This window comes from Chionomys nivalis, chromosome 5 (assembly GCF_950005125.1).
Source record: "Chionomys nivalis chromosome 5, mChiNiv1.1, whole genome shotgun sequence".
Classification (NCBI taxonomy): Eukaryota; Metazoa; Chordata; class Mammalia; order Rodentia; family Cricetidae; genus Chionomys; species Chionomys nivalis.
In genome coordinates this window covers 8,098,761-8,112,097 of record NC_080090.1, presented here as the reverse complement: position 1 = coordinate 8,112,097, position 13,337 = coordinate 8,098,761, and the positions used below count along the sequence as shown (strand labels likewise).

The 13,337-nt window shown below is 41.8% G+C and overlaps 1 non-coding gene across 1 annotated transcript; it reads right to left on the bottom strand.

The window, feature by feature from the left end:
• Window positions 1-12,881: 12,881 nt before the first annotated feature.
• On the bottom strand, window positions 12,882-12,989 carry LOC130875279 (U6 spliceosomal RNA). Its single transcript, XR_009057208.1, has one exon. It is a non-coding gene; the product is annotated as a U6 spliceosomal RNA (small nuclear RNA).
• Between the last annotated feature and the right edge of the window lie 348 nt (window positions 12,990-13,337).

Here is a 13,337-nt window from a genome sequence, read left to right as displayed (position 1 = left end):
TCACATGCCTCAAGAATAGTCTAGACTATGTTATCAAAAATGCTGAGAATACTTTAAATATAAAATTAAAAATATGTATGTTGATGAAATGTTAACTTTTAATTTTTGAGAGTTTTTTGAGTATTTTGATTGTAACTGAATATTTAAGTACCCTATTGGGGTTTTTATTAAGAACTGCATCAAATTAAGGAAGAAAAAGACAAATGAAACATAAACACATACCATGTGAATTGTGAAATAACAAAGTCAAGTGTTTTCATTTTAATTCTTTCAAGACATGGTTTTTCTATATAGCCCTGGCTATCCTGAAACTCTGTAGACCAGGCTAGCCTTGAAGTGACAGAGATCCACCTGCCTCTGCCTCCTGAGTGCTAAGATTAAAGTCCTGTGCCACCATTGCCTGACAAGTGTTTTCATTTTTAAAAACAAATAATCAAGGCCACTCAAAGACGGCATCATGGGGACACAGATGTAAATGTGACTAGATGGTTAAGATAGCAGAGGAAATTCTGGGAAGGACCACACAGTAGAAGGAGAAGGGCAGTAGGGACACTCAGCACATAGACGATCAGACCAGCAATGAGTCCACTCTGATGGGCAGATCACATCTACCAATCACCAGACACATGTTTTAACGTCAAAAGAGAGGTATGGAGGCCTCCCAATACCACGCTGGGCAGCCTGAGAGTACAGTATTATTACTCCTAAAAACAAGTATCCCCTTAGAGGTGATAGCCAGGCTGAATTGAGCAGCTGGAACCAGGGATGGCAAAGGGCACAAGTGGGCATCAGCGGTGTCCCAGCCAGTCAAGTTGACATTTCCTCATTTAGGAATTGCAGTTATTGCTGCAGAGGTGATTGTCATGTGATGAATTTATCTGTTTGAGAGTGACTTCAAAGGCAGCATCAAGGTTCTGAGAAGTTCCGAGGACCCCACCAGTCCATCATCCTAACTAATCCAAATAAACAGAATCTGGGGAGTGCTCCAAAGCCCAAACTTTAATGAATACTTATTAACTACCCAATGCAAAAGCAGATGTCATTCTATCTTTATCACTGGAGGAGACAGGTAATGTCCCTTTGATCATTAAACTTACATTTTGCTGGAGGGAGATGAGCATTAAACAATGTGTGGATTGCTAATACCTCCAGTCATGGGCTGAGGAGGCCTGGCTCTTCCATGCAGAAACACAAAATAAGGGTGAACCAAAGTGAGGGAGCCAACGTGTGAGCCGGGTTGTATCCATGTGCCTGACTTGTGGAAAAGGAGGTCAAAGAATCCAGTAGCCCTGGACTGTACTAAGCAAGAGACAGAACGTTAGAAAATAAGACTCAGTGCCTGCTGTGTGGCTGGGATGGAGCTTGCCAACTGTGTGGGATTTCATAAGCTAGGAATATAAATTTGGATTTGGTTTTGAGTGTGTTGGATAACCACTGGAGATTTCTGAGCCAAGATAGGAAAGGGAAGCTATTTGCCTAGTATAACCACTCCTTACCCTCCCACACACATTCCCTAGCTTCTGGAAACAGGTCCCAAGTACATCATGCAGAGAAAGTGAAAACAGAGAAACTGGCAACGGCTGCTTCTTGTGGTTTGCGGCTGAAGGATGCAAGTAGCTAAGTCCAATCTGCTATCACTACAGTGAAATCTGGCTAGGAGGTCTTGGGGCTGTCTGATAGAGGACTCTGGCTTGGCAATTTATCATGGAGATGAAACCTGCCTCTCTGTAAGAGCGTGGTGCTGGGCAGGGATGGAGCACAGGGACTCTGCACTGATGATGAAGAGTAGGCAACACTATGTTATTTATCATGATAGAGATGGGCAAGTTCCATGAGCCAAGTGGTTGACTACAAGATGCAAGGCTTGGCTATCTTGAAGGAACTTAACCCAGGATGGCAGCCTTGTGAATTGAGCATGATTCAAAACCAGTAGCGGCAGAGATATCCCACATCAGAGAATTTGGTTACGTGAAGATCCACTTGGGGACTTTCCATGGGAAGCATGCTTGTTCAAGAGAGCTCTGTTTGACACCCAGAGGTCCATGATGACCAATGATGGCTGCCAGCGAGTGACACAGAAAAAAGCACATTGCATAAAGAGTAATTGGTAACAAAGATCAAAGAGGAGAGGAAATACAAGCTATGATCAGGCAATCAGGTGTAGGTCTGTGAAATATTAGAAGATTTGGGTAAACATGAGCTTAACATTTTGCTAGTTATGGAATGAATCTTATAATAGGTGATCATGAAAATTAATTACCAAAATGAGACTCATTAACTAGAAATAATTTGAAAGTCATAAGAAAACCGTATCTGAAGTGTAAAGGCGTCCACTGAAAGTTTCTCTTCTCTCCATCTAACTGACTTTAGGCATCTTACAGTTCCGTAAACTGACGTAGTGGAAGCAGGGTAAAGATGATGGCAACAGACACGGGGAAGACCACGGATGGAAAACTGGCTCGGAAGCAAGTCGTCTGACCTTGATGGCTAATGACCTTGGCGTTAAAAATAACCAAGTCAGGCCCACAATGTGGCTGAGCAGGTGAAATCTCCACCAACCTGGATTTGATTTCTACAGCTCACACGCTAGAAGAGAGGGCTGGCTCTGGCAAGCCGTGCTTTGCCCTCGGCATGTGTGCTGTGGCAGGTGCATGCTCAGCCTCCACTGCCCACAACAAAGTGATAACATAATTTAAAAGAGAGTTTAAGTGGAGGTACCCTACAAAGGGGGGGTGCTTTTCCTGGACACATAGGCTAACAAAACCCCCTGTCAAATAAGGGTACCTCTTTTCAAATCATTTGCCATGGGGTCTCATAGGCCTCCCCCCACCATGATAGGCTATTGCCATTACTTTTGGTTACCACTAGAACTTGGTGATTACGGACTTATTGCTGAAGACACCACATACTTGAGTCACAGGAAGTGGAGACGTCAAGCTGGCACTGACCTGGAGTTTTATTCTTCCTGGCCAGCTTTCATACTGCTGGAAGGTTCTATGAATGCACATAGAGGCAACACTATGTAGATTTAGAAGGTTTTAAAAAAGACAGTAACCATGAAGTTTGGAGAAAAAAGTGATAGTGGAGTGAATAGGAAGGGTAGGGGAGTCACTGGAGGAGAGGAAACAGTGGGGTGGACTGGATTCCAAAACATTATGTGCATAATAACAACTCAATAAAAGTTAAATAGACGAAAATGGTCACCTATATGAACTTTAATGTATGGGATGGTCATGCGTTTACAGGAAAAGATGATCAGAAAGGCGAGAATTAACTTTTGGTTCCAGGTTACCCAAGTGACAAGAGACTTCACAAGCAAAAATCATCAGGCAATGGTCAGGGGACATGGAGGCATCACAGCTGAAATGCTGAGAGAGTTCACATTCTCTGTGTAGGGAGAACACCTTTCTGCTAACAGCACCCAGAGTTAATGAGTGTGCTTGCAAAGGATTCCAAGAAAAGGCTTCAGAGAGCGAGGAAGAGGGAGAATCTACAGGCCCTGGTGAATGAGGAGGAAGGGCTGGAGGTACAAAGGCCACCTTAGTGACTGCATTGCTTCTGTGCAGGCTATGAGAGGTGGAGAAACCGGGGCATTTGTGAAGGAGAAGAAGGCACTGACACATGGTGGTGACGGAGCTTCTGGAGTAGGTTTTGAAAGCCACTGAGGTCACAGGACACAGAGTTCTGCCACAGTATTAAGCCTACAGCAGATCTGTGTGGAAAGCCTTGCCCATACTTTCTCAAGATTCCAAAAGAAATTCCAGGTCCAATGAAAAGTAATTTCCAATTAGCAAGCTAGGGAATATAGAGCAGTGGTTCTCAGCCTGTGGGATGCGACCCCTTTGGCAAGCCTCTATCTCCAAAAATATTTACATGATTCATAACAATAGCAAAACTAGTAAGGAAGTAACAATGATTAATGTTGGGGGGTCACCACAACATGAGGAACTGTATTAAGGGGTCACAGCATTAGAAAGGGTGAGAACCACTGGTTTAGGGGATATGTGATGGAAACACAATTTAATAGGTTGAATGTTATAGCCTGATAGTTTCCTTATTGAAATAAATGAAAACATCAGTGTAATACATATCACATATATGTTTATGAAATCATAAAACTACTACCTTCAGCGCAGGCTCTGAGTAACTGAAAAGATCAGAGAGAGAGAAAGAGAGAGAGAGAGAGAGAGAGAGAGAGAGAGAGAGAGAGAAATCTCTGATAGAGAAGAAACTCTGACATCTAATGACACAGTGTTAAAACTTAGGAGCTCCTCAGTTTCTCCTCAAACATAGGTAAAGAAAAGAGAAATTTGTTATCTGGAGGTTCTGACCTCTCACACCAAGCTCAGCTCTGAGTTAAGTCATTTGAAAATACACCGGGCTTTTTGCACAAGGCTCATGGTTTAACCGCCCTTTGGAAGATTCCAACCTATTGTGCTTCCATCACAATGATTTCTGAAATGTTGCTTTATAAAAATATTATGGGCACCATTCAGTCTCTCCAGGCGAACTTGAAAACAATTATTTTGTAAGCATTCCAACGACTTTATACCTCAGATCCTGCATCAGTAATTTACCCCCAAACCAATGCAGTCTCAATTAAAGGCCATAAAAGACTTGATCAGGACTCTCTCTTGACTTTCCCTGGGGCTCCATGCCTGGAAACCATAGGCTTCTGAGCACTGGCAGGACAGGATAAAACCTCCTCCGTATGTTTCGTTCTCAATTTTTGTTGCTTGCGAGCAGTCCAGCACCCAGTGAGGCTGTCGGTTGGAAGGTTTGTCATATTTCAATCAAAGCAGGAGCCAGCCTGTCCTCTTTGCCCAGCGTCGTCACTACAGTCTCAAGGACCAGAATTAATGAATTAGCTATTGATTAAATTCCACTCTAGCAAATCCACCAAGGCAAATAAATGAACTACCCAGGGCACGTGTAGGCCATGGCCAGACATGTCTGGGGTATCGATCAGTAGTTAGTATTCTTTGATGGTAAGATGACAGGAAGGGAACATGCAAGAGGAAACAGCCTGTTTCTGAAGGGACATATCCTGAAACCACAATGGTCCTTATCTCTTTCTGCATGCGTGTGCACCTCTGGGTTACATGGAGCATGGGGGATATGACAAGAGCTCGCGGTGCAGATGATGTAGTCAAAATCTGGGCCTAAGTTAAGGTCAAAGACAAGGATGCACTGCAGGCACTAATCAAACAGGCTCATGAGATAGCTACATGTTTAGAGTATAACAAACTTAAATTTTGCTGACGTCGCATTTTATCGAAGAATAAACATCAAAAAAACAAACCATTGAAAATGTATGCTTTATAAGAAGCCAAGTTATTGGCAATGTTCTGGAAGTAAAGTCAATCTACTAATATTTTTCTGGGTGAATTTCACATTTGATTTTTACATATCGCTAACATAAAAGATATTTTAAAAACCCAGAAACATAATTAACAAGCATTCACTGTCAGAAATTTAGTGAAGTCACACAGACAATGCTATGCACATAGGAGGCTCACTGCTCTGGTGCTGGTATGCTTGCACTGATGGCTTGGCAGCCTGTGCCCACTCCTTACAGCCCTGCCTTTGGGAACTGGTACTGTGCCATAATGGCTTATTTTAAGAAAGGAAAGATTTTACATGCCAACATTTGGTTGAGAATGGTGTCTATCAATTTTTTTTGTTAGATCTCTGGCTGAAAGGAGGAAAGAAGCAAAAATAAATCAGCCAAAGGCATTGCAATAAAGAAAAATCTGTTATGTGTGTCTGGGAGCATCCTGTGCTGATCAGCGTGGAGTAAGGTTGCTGTAGTCATCCTCTCTCAAATAGCATGGTGGGAAAAACTGCACACAGCACCTGCTGAAGACTCTGGGATGGAACCATGGCAGGGGCACCATGAAAGGCGTTACATCTTGAAGAACGGTTGTCAGAGGATAGCTCACCCATCTCCATTCCCTTCCACATTTAACCCGGGGGGGGGGAGGGGAGCCCCAGGGTGGAACAGAGAACAGTGAAAGTGAAACCTGAGAGACTGAAAATCTCCCATCGTTTTGGCCAGAGTGTGCAGAGGGGGGAGACATAGAGCATGGGGGGGCAAAGTCCCATTCTGTTTCATTCCTGTCCTTTTCTTCTTGGCCCTGCCCGAAGGATGAAGCTTATCAGAGGGAAGTACCATGACTTTAGCCAAATGGGAATCAGAAAGACCCAGAACAGCTCATTTTTCTCTTCAGATGAACCAGAAAAAGGAGCCCTGCAGTCCAGAGAATAAATACAGGGAGCGGAGAATCTTTGCTGTTTTCTATATTTCTTTTTCCTCCTCATTGCCTCCAAAGTAGCTTCAGCTGTGCTAACTGTGAAGCATCTGGAAGACACAAGGCCCCAGAGAAAATAACATTTTAGCCAAAGGTCCAGGATAGGAAATGCAAGAGACTAGAAAGCTGGAAAAGATGCAAGACTCCTTAATTTCAGAAGCAAAGTAATACAAACTCAGAATCAGCTCCAAGTGGCATGTCCCTGTCTGTGCCACACACACAAGGAAACACTTCAGCACGTGAACCTTTCTATAGCCCAGCCAAGTTCTGAGTAAGCCATGGGGAAGTGTATGCATTCGACAGAGGTGAAGCAGCCCTACAAAACTTGAGGAGAAAACTGGAGGCTAACTTACTAAAAAAGAGACAGAAAATAATTCACCCTACTCTTAACCAGCGGCCAAACACAGGTAAAACAGAGTGATTCACCTTCAGAGGCTATGAACAAAGTTATCCTACCACAGCCTAGAATTTAAAAATTATCCCAGCAAACAATCCCGTCATTCAAAGAGATGCTAATGAAATCTGGAGTAGTTATATAAACATCAGGTAATACAGACATAAGAATAAGGAAATTATGAGAACTGGTAAGGGGTAGACCACACACTGAGAGTAGGGTCAGTTTATCATGTCCCTAAACCACAATGTGCACATATGTACTTGGTAACAGCACATCAAATGCATAAGACAAAAATGATGTACTTGTCCCCATCTCTCACCTCAAAAAATAGAGGTGCTAGCTTATTTTTAGTGCCAAATGTGTGGCCATGAGCTGAGAACACACAGATTACCCCAAACTCCCTGTTCCCATGTGCCCAGAGTTCACTGACATTCCAATCAGTTGTCAGCCTTATAGAAAGGTCACTGTACCGTGCGGCTTCTTTCCAGGAGTTTCCCTACATACACCTAAAGAAGCAATAGATTCATCCACAGATTACATGTAGAGACATCAGATCTCCTCTGCCAATAATTGACAGAGCAACTCAGCGGGTCAATAAGTTTATAGATAATCCACACATCCCCATGACTCAACCTTGTTTATAAACACACTGACCAAAGCACACACTCATGCTCTTCAAGACAGACTCTGTTCTGTGCCCTGAAGCAAACCTTAGCTAATGTAAGAGAAGTGAAAATCACAAATCCATGTCCCCAGAACACATGAGAAATAAACTGAAAATTTTGTACAAAGTATCTGAAAAAATTCTAAATATTTGTGAATTAAGTCAATTCCCTGTGAATAATCTATAGGTTATGAAGGTTCAACTGTCAGTAAAAAGTATTTTGAACAAATGAGAATGCAACATTTCACGACGTGTGCCACCTAAATCAGGGCTCAGAGGAAAACTCAAAGCCATGTGTAGTGGGGGGGCTGCGGGCTGCATTCCTGCCACCCTGCTCCCAGCCACAAGCTAGCTTATGCCCCAAAATAACAACACACAAACTGTATTCATATAAACACTGCTTGGCCCGTTTCTATTAATGTGTGTAGCACCACAAGGTGGGCTTACCAGGAAGATTCTAGTCTATGTCCATCCTGGGTCAGAGCTTCATCGCATCTGCCTCAGAGAGGAAAGCTATGGAGTCTGAGCTCACTTCCTCTTCCTCCCAGCATTTTGTTCTGTTTACTCCGCCTACCTAATTTTCTGTCCTATCAGGGCCAAGGCAGTTTCTTTATTTAACCAATGACCTTCCTCCATAAGCCATGGGCTTTCGACTTCATCTTACACCAACAAAGTAAGCTACTCTCTCTGAGGAAACACGAAGGCAAGAAGGAAGAGGAAAGCAGTAAAGAGCAGAATTATCTGGAGTAGCAAACAGAAAGTAATATTTATGAAATCAGGGAGGATTCTTTCCCACTCTGCAGGCTGCCTCTGCAAGCGGATGACCATGCCTTTGCTGTACCGATGGGCTGTAGGCTCCAGGGAGCTCCCATTTATCAGCAGTTGCTCTAGATGCCTGAGCTGTAGGGGTCCTGTTCACAAAGTCCTCTCCTGTGTCAGCAAATGTACGTGGATTCCTTTCGTCCTACCTCTGTTAAAATGAGAATACCAGGCCTTAGGCTGAGGGGCTTGGTCCACTTGGAGTTGAGTTTCATGCAGAGTGAGCGATAAGGCTCAGCTCTTTCCCATTTGGCCAGCATCACCTCTCGAATATGTCATCTTTCCTCTGGTCTGTATATTTGGCCTTTGCAAAATCTGTCAGTAGGTTCACGTGCTCAGCTGCGGGTCCTCAAGGGTAGTTCTTCGATCCAGGTGCATGTCTTTAAGTCAGTTACCCTGTTTTTCTCTTTTCTCATTACTACAGCTCTGTGGTCTAACTTGAAATCGGGATGGTGTTACCTGAAGCAGGTGGTTTTCATTTTGAATTGTTCAGGGATGTTTGGGCCAAACTTGTTTTTTTTTTTTTTTTTTTTTTAAGAAATTTAACATTGTCGTTTTCAATTTCTCTATGGAGAATTGTGTTGGGATTGATAGGAACTGTGTTGAATCTGTAAGATTATTTTCTGTAGGCTGGCCATTTTCACAGCCTCACTCCTACAAAGAATGTAGTGTATTGTGTAGCAGGAGACAGCACTCAGCACAGAGACCACAAACTGTCAAACTGTAGAGAAGAGACCATGGAGCACTAAGTTCTACATGACATCTGTCACTCCTCCAGCCCCTGCCCAAGACTCAGGGACTGTTGTGGAAGAGGGGTTGGTGAGATCTAGGAGCCAGAGGCAGTGGCTGACTGACTGCCTAAAGGAAACAGCGTTCTCCAGACCGAGCAGGGTGCTAAGACAGAGGAGAAAACAGTGGCGGTGCCAGCATGCAAGAGACCTGCTCCAGTCAATAAATTCTTAGCATGAAGAGGGAAGCATGAAGTCCGAGCTCAAGCTGATGAACCATTGGCAAAGAGAGCTACCAGGACGAGGAGAATCAGTTTTCTGAAGGGGTGTGGCCTCCAGTAGGCCAACCATGTCTTGGTAGAGAGCTACTCTACCGAATACATTGGCATGGAACAGCTTGGGCACAAAGTTGGGTGGGTACAAAAGCGGGTGAATCTGGGAAGTTTGGGGAGGGGGTTGACTATGATCAAAATACATTGTATGAAATTCTCAAAGAACTGACAAAAAACAGAAAAACATCAATAAAAGCAAGAGGTATTTTTTTTTTAAATCTACTAAATTAAAGACCTCTAAGACTCTACATGGAAGGAAATCAATCAATACATACACTGGAAACGCACTCTGCTCATCATGCTGTCAAGTGGTTTGAAAACGACCAACTTTGCATATTCAAGGTTAAAATAAAAAAGCTCAGCTGAAAAGAAACATCTAGAAAAACTCCAAATTATTAAGGAAATTGCATTCCAAGTTAAAGGTCTTTCTCCAAGGAAAATTACAGGTAAAAGTGGGTTTTATTGGCAAATTCTACCAACATTTAAGAAATACATAAAACATGTTTTATCCAATTTGTCTACAAAGTAAAGAAAGGAGTGGCTCTCCTTCTGTAGAGACAGAATCAGCATGATGGTCAAGGTCAAACACAGTAAAGGCTTTGCTAGAAGAAAAGGCAGAGTGGAAGCAATTCTATGAGAACAGGTGGATGCACCTCAGATTATAGCAAGCAGCTCCCAGCAACATATAAAGAGGAAATCACATGGCAACCACGCAGGGCTTACCCAGAGAGAGTGGACTAGTTCATAGCTTTTAAATCAACACATAACTAATCATCCAAAAATATAAGATGTAGGAAACCATATGACATATTTATAATAAATGTCAGAAAATGAGAACTAAAAGATAATTCTTCAACCTGATAAAAGGTTTTCTCTCTAAACTTCATAGGTGACAAACATCCTCACTAATGGTAAAGGGCTGAAAGTGCTCTTAAGTTTGTTTTGTAGATCCATGTAGAATTCAGCAATCTACAACAAAGTGCCCAAGACTCATAATAAATTTAGCAAGGTTGCTGAGCCGAGTTTTATTATATCAAAATCAATGGTCTTTCTACACGCCAATAACAAACAATTAAATTTTAATTTACTTAAAGGAACATTAATAATTGTACCCCTAAAAGGAAACAATTAGGTACAAATCTAATAAAATACCTTTACTACTGTGTATTGAGCTCTATCAAATGTTGATGAGATAAATGTATCAAGCACATAAGCAATTTATTGTGCCTAATACATGAAAGATTAGATACTATTGAGACACAAATTCTGCTCCAAGTGACTCACAGAGTCAATGCAGTCCTAATTAAAACCACAGAGATTTTTGTAGATATTAATAAACTGTTTCCAAAATCTATATGAAAAAGTAAGGGAAAAGAAAAGCCAAAACAAGCTTTAGGAAGCTCAAACGGAAGACCAGGCTGTATGTTTTTACAGGGCACTATGCATCTGGAACAATCAGCAGTACACCATGCTGGTGATCTGGCATGCATATTGGTAAATTCAGCAGAAAATTCTAAAGTGCCCCCTAAAGTATGTTTATATACACTTTTCACAACATTCTTACGTTTTCAGTAGAAAAAAATAGTCACTGCAATAAATCGAGTTGGAACTACGAAATACTTCTTATAAAACAACATGAAATAAAACCAACACTAACTTGTCCCACCCATCAGTTCAAACAGCACAGTCGTAAATTCAAAATATAATCTGACAAGAAGAAGAAGAATAGGAGGAATTTAAAACTTATTTTAGGAGATTTTTTTTCCTTCCCACCTCTAGTCAAGATCTCACATAGCCTAAGATGGTCTTGAATTCCTATGTAGTGGACAAGCAACTCCTAAGCTTAGGTAAAGTGGAGTTCTTGTGTTTAATATCAAGTGTACAAGCCAAATCCACTGAAATGTAAGTCTTTTGTTCTGTATAAGACACAACCAAACTACTAAGAACAGACACTATACTTAATCTTAGCCTAAAGTCGAAGAAGCAATGGCTCAGCAGTTAAAAGGAGCACTGGCTGTTCTTCCAGAGGTCCTGAGTTCAATTCTCAGCAACCACATGGTGGTTCACAACTATCTATAACGAGATCTGGTGCCTTCTCCTGGTGTGCAGGCATACCTGCAGGCAGAACACTGTATACATAATAAATAAATCTTTCTTTTTATGAGTAGTGAGAGAACTTTTTTATTTATTTATTTATTTATTTTTTTTGATTTTCAATCAACAGAGTTTATTTTCCAGCAGATGATTTGTGGATAGATATGCTCACTTTTGAAAAGAGGAGTAAAAAGTCTCTAAAGTGAATTTTGTGGAAACCCTCTTTTGTGGAGTTCTTTTTTTTTTCCATTAAAAAATTTACACTTCCTCCCCTCCTCCCATTCCCCTCCAGGCTCTCAGCTTACCCAACCCCCTCCTCCCTCCCCCTCCCTGCTTGAGAGAGGGCAGGGTACCCTGCCCTGTGGGAAGCCCAAGGCCCTCCACCCTACATCCAGGCCTAGGAAGCTGTGCATCCAAATAGACAAGGGTCCCCAAAAGCCAGTACATGCAGTAAAAACAAGTCCCAGTGCCTTTATCAATGGCTTCTCAGTCAGCCCCCATTGTCAGCCACCATCAGAGAGTCCGGTTTGATCACATGCTCCTTCAGTCCCGGTCCAGCTGTATTTGGTGAGCTCCCATTAGAACAGGCACACTGCCTCAGTGGGTGGACCAACCCCTCGTGGTCCTGACTATCTTGCTCATCTTCTCCCTTTTTCTGCCCTTCAACTGGACCTTGGGAGCTCAGTCCTTGTTCTAATGAGGGTCTCTGTCTAAAGGAACTTCTGGAGGCATTACTATCCCTGACTTCAAACTCTATTATAGAGCTACAGTAATGAAATTAGCTTGGTATTGGCATAAAAAACAGAGATGTTGACCAATGGAATCGAATTAAAGACCCAGATATTAACCCACAAACCTATGAACACCTGATTTTCGACAAAGGAACTAAAAGTATACAATAGAAGAAAGAAAGCATCTTCAACAAATGGTGCTGGCATAACTGGATGTCAACCTGTAGAAGAATGAAAATAGATCCTTATCTATCACCATGTACAAAACTCAAGTCCAAATGGATTAAAGACCTCAATATAAATCCAACCACACTGAACCTGGTAGAAGAGAAAGTGGGAGGTAGTCTGCAACACATGGGCACAGGAGACCACTTCCTATGTATAACCCCAGTAGCACAGACAATAAGAGCAACATTGAATAAATGGGACCTCCTGAAACTGAGAAGCTTCTGTAAAGCAAAGGACACTGTCATTAAGACAAAAAGGCAACCTACTGAATGGGAGAAGATCTTCAACCCCACATCAGACAAAGGTCTGATCTCCAAAATATATAAAGAACTCAAAAACTAGACATTAAAACTCTAATTAACCCAATTAAAAAATGGGATACTGAACTGAACAGAGAATTCTCAACAGAAGTTCAAATGGCCAAAGGACACTTAAGGTCATGTTCAACCTCCTTAGCGATCAGAGAAATGCAAATCAAAACAACTTTGAGATACCATCTTACACCTGTTAGAATGGCTAAAACCAAAAACACCAACGATAGCCTATAAATAAATCTGCCACTAAGCTTTATTACTGCTAACACCGGGTTATTATTACAATTTTTGAGTGTTTTCCTTGTGCAGAGGTCATGCTAATAGTCTCTGTATCATTACAATTCTAATATAGATGCTGCCAAAGCAAGCACTTATTCTAATTTTTAGTTTATTTGTTGATAAAGAGCCTTACTATGTTGCCCTTGCTCTCCTGAAATTTGCTTTGCAGACCAGGTTGGCCTTGAATTTATAGAGCCATGTCTCCAGCCCCAAATCTGAATTATTAAAGGCCTCACTTTCAACCTCTGGTAATTTCTGAGCAAGGAAAGGGTAAAGAAAGGGATTCTATTAAAACTCTGATAAAATTGTTAGAAGCTATCCAAATTCTGTTTGCTCTATTTATCTGAGACCTATTTTTAGCTTTAGGGCAATCTGAGATAGAGAAATCAAATATTTTCAAAGAGATTCAGTTATAAAGTGGTCATTCTAGTTAAAATCAG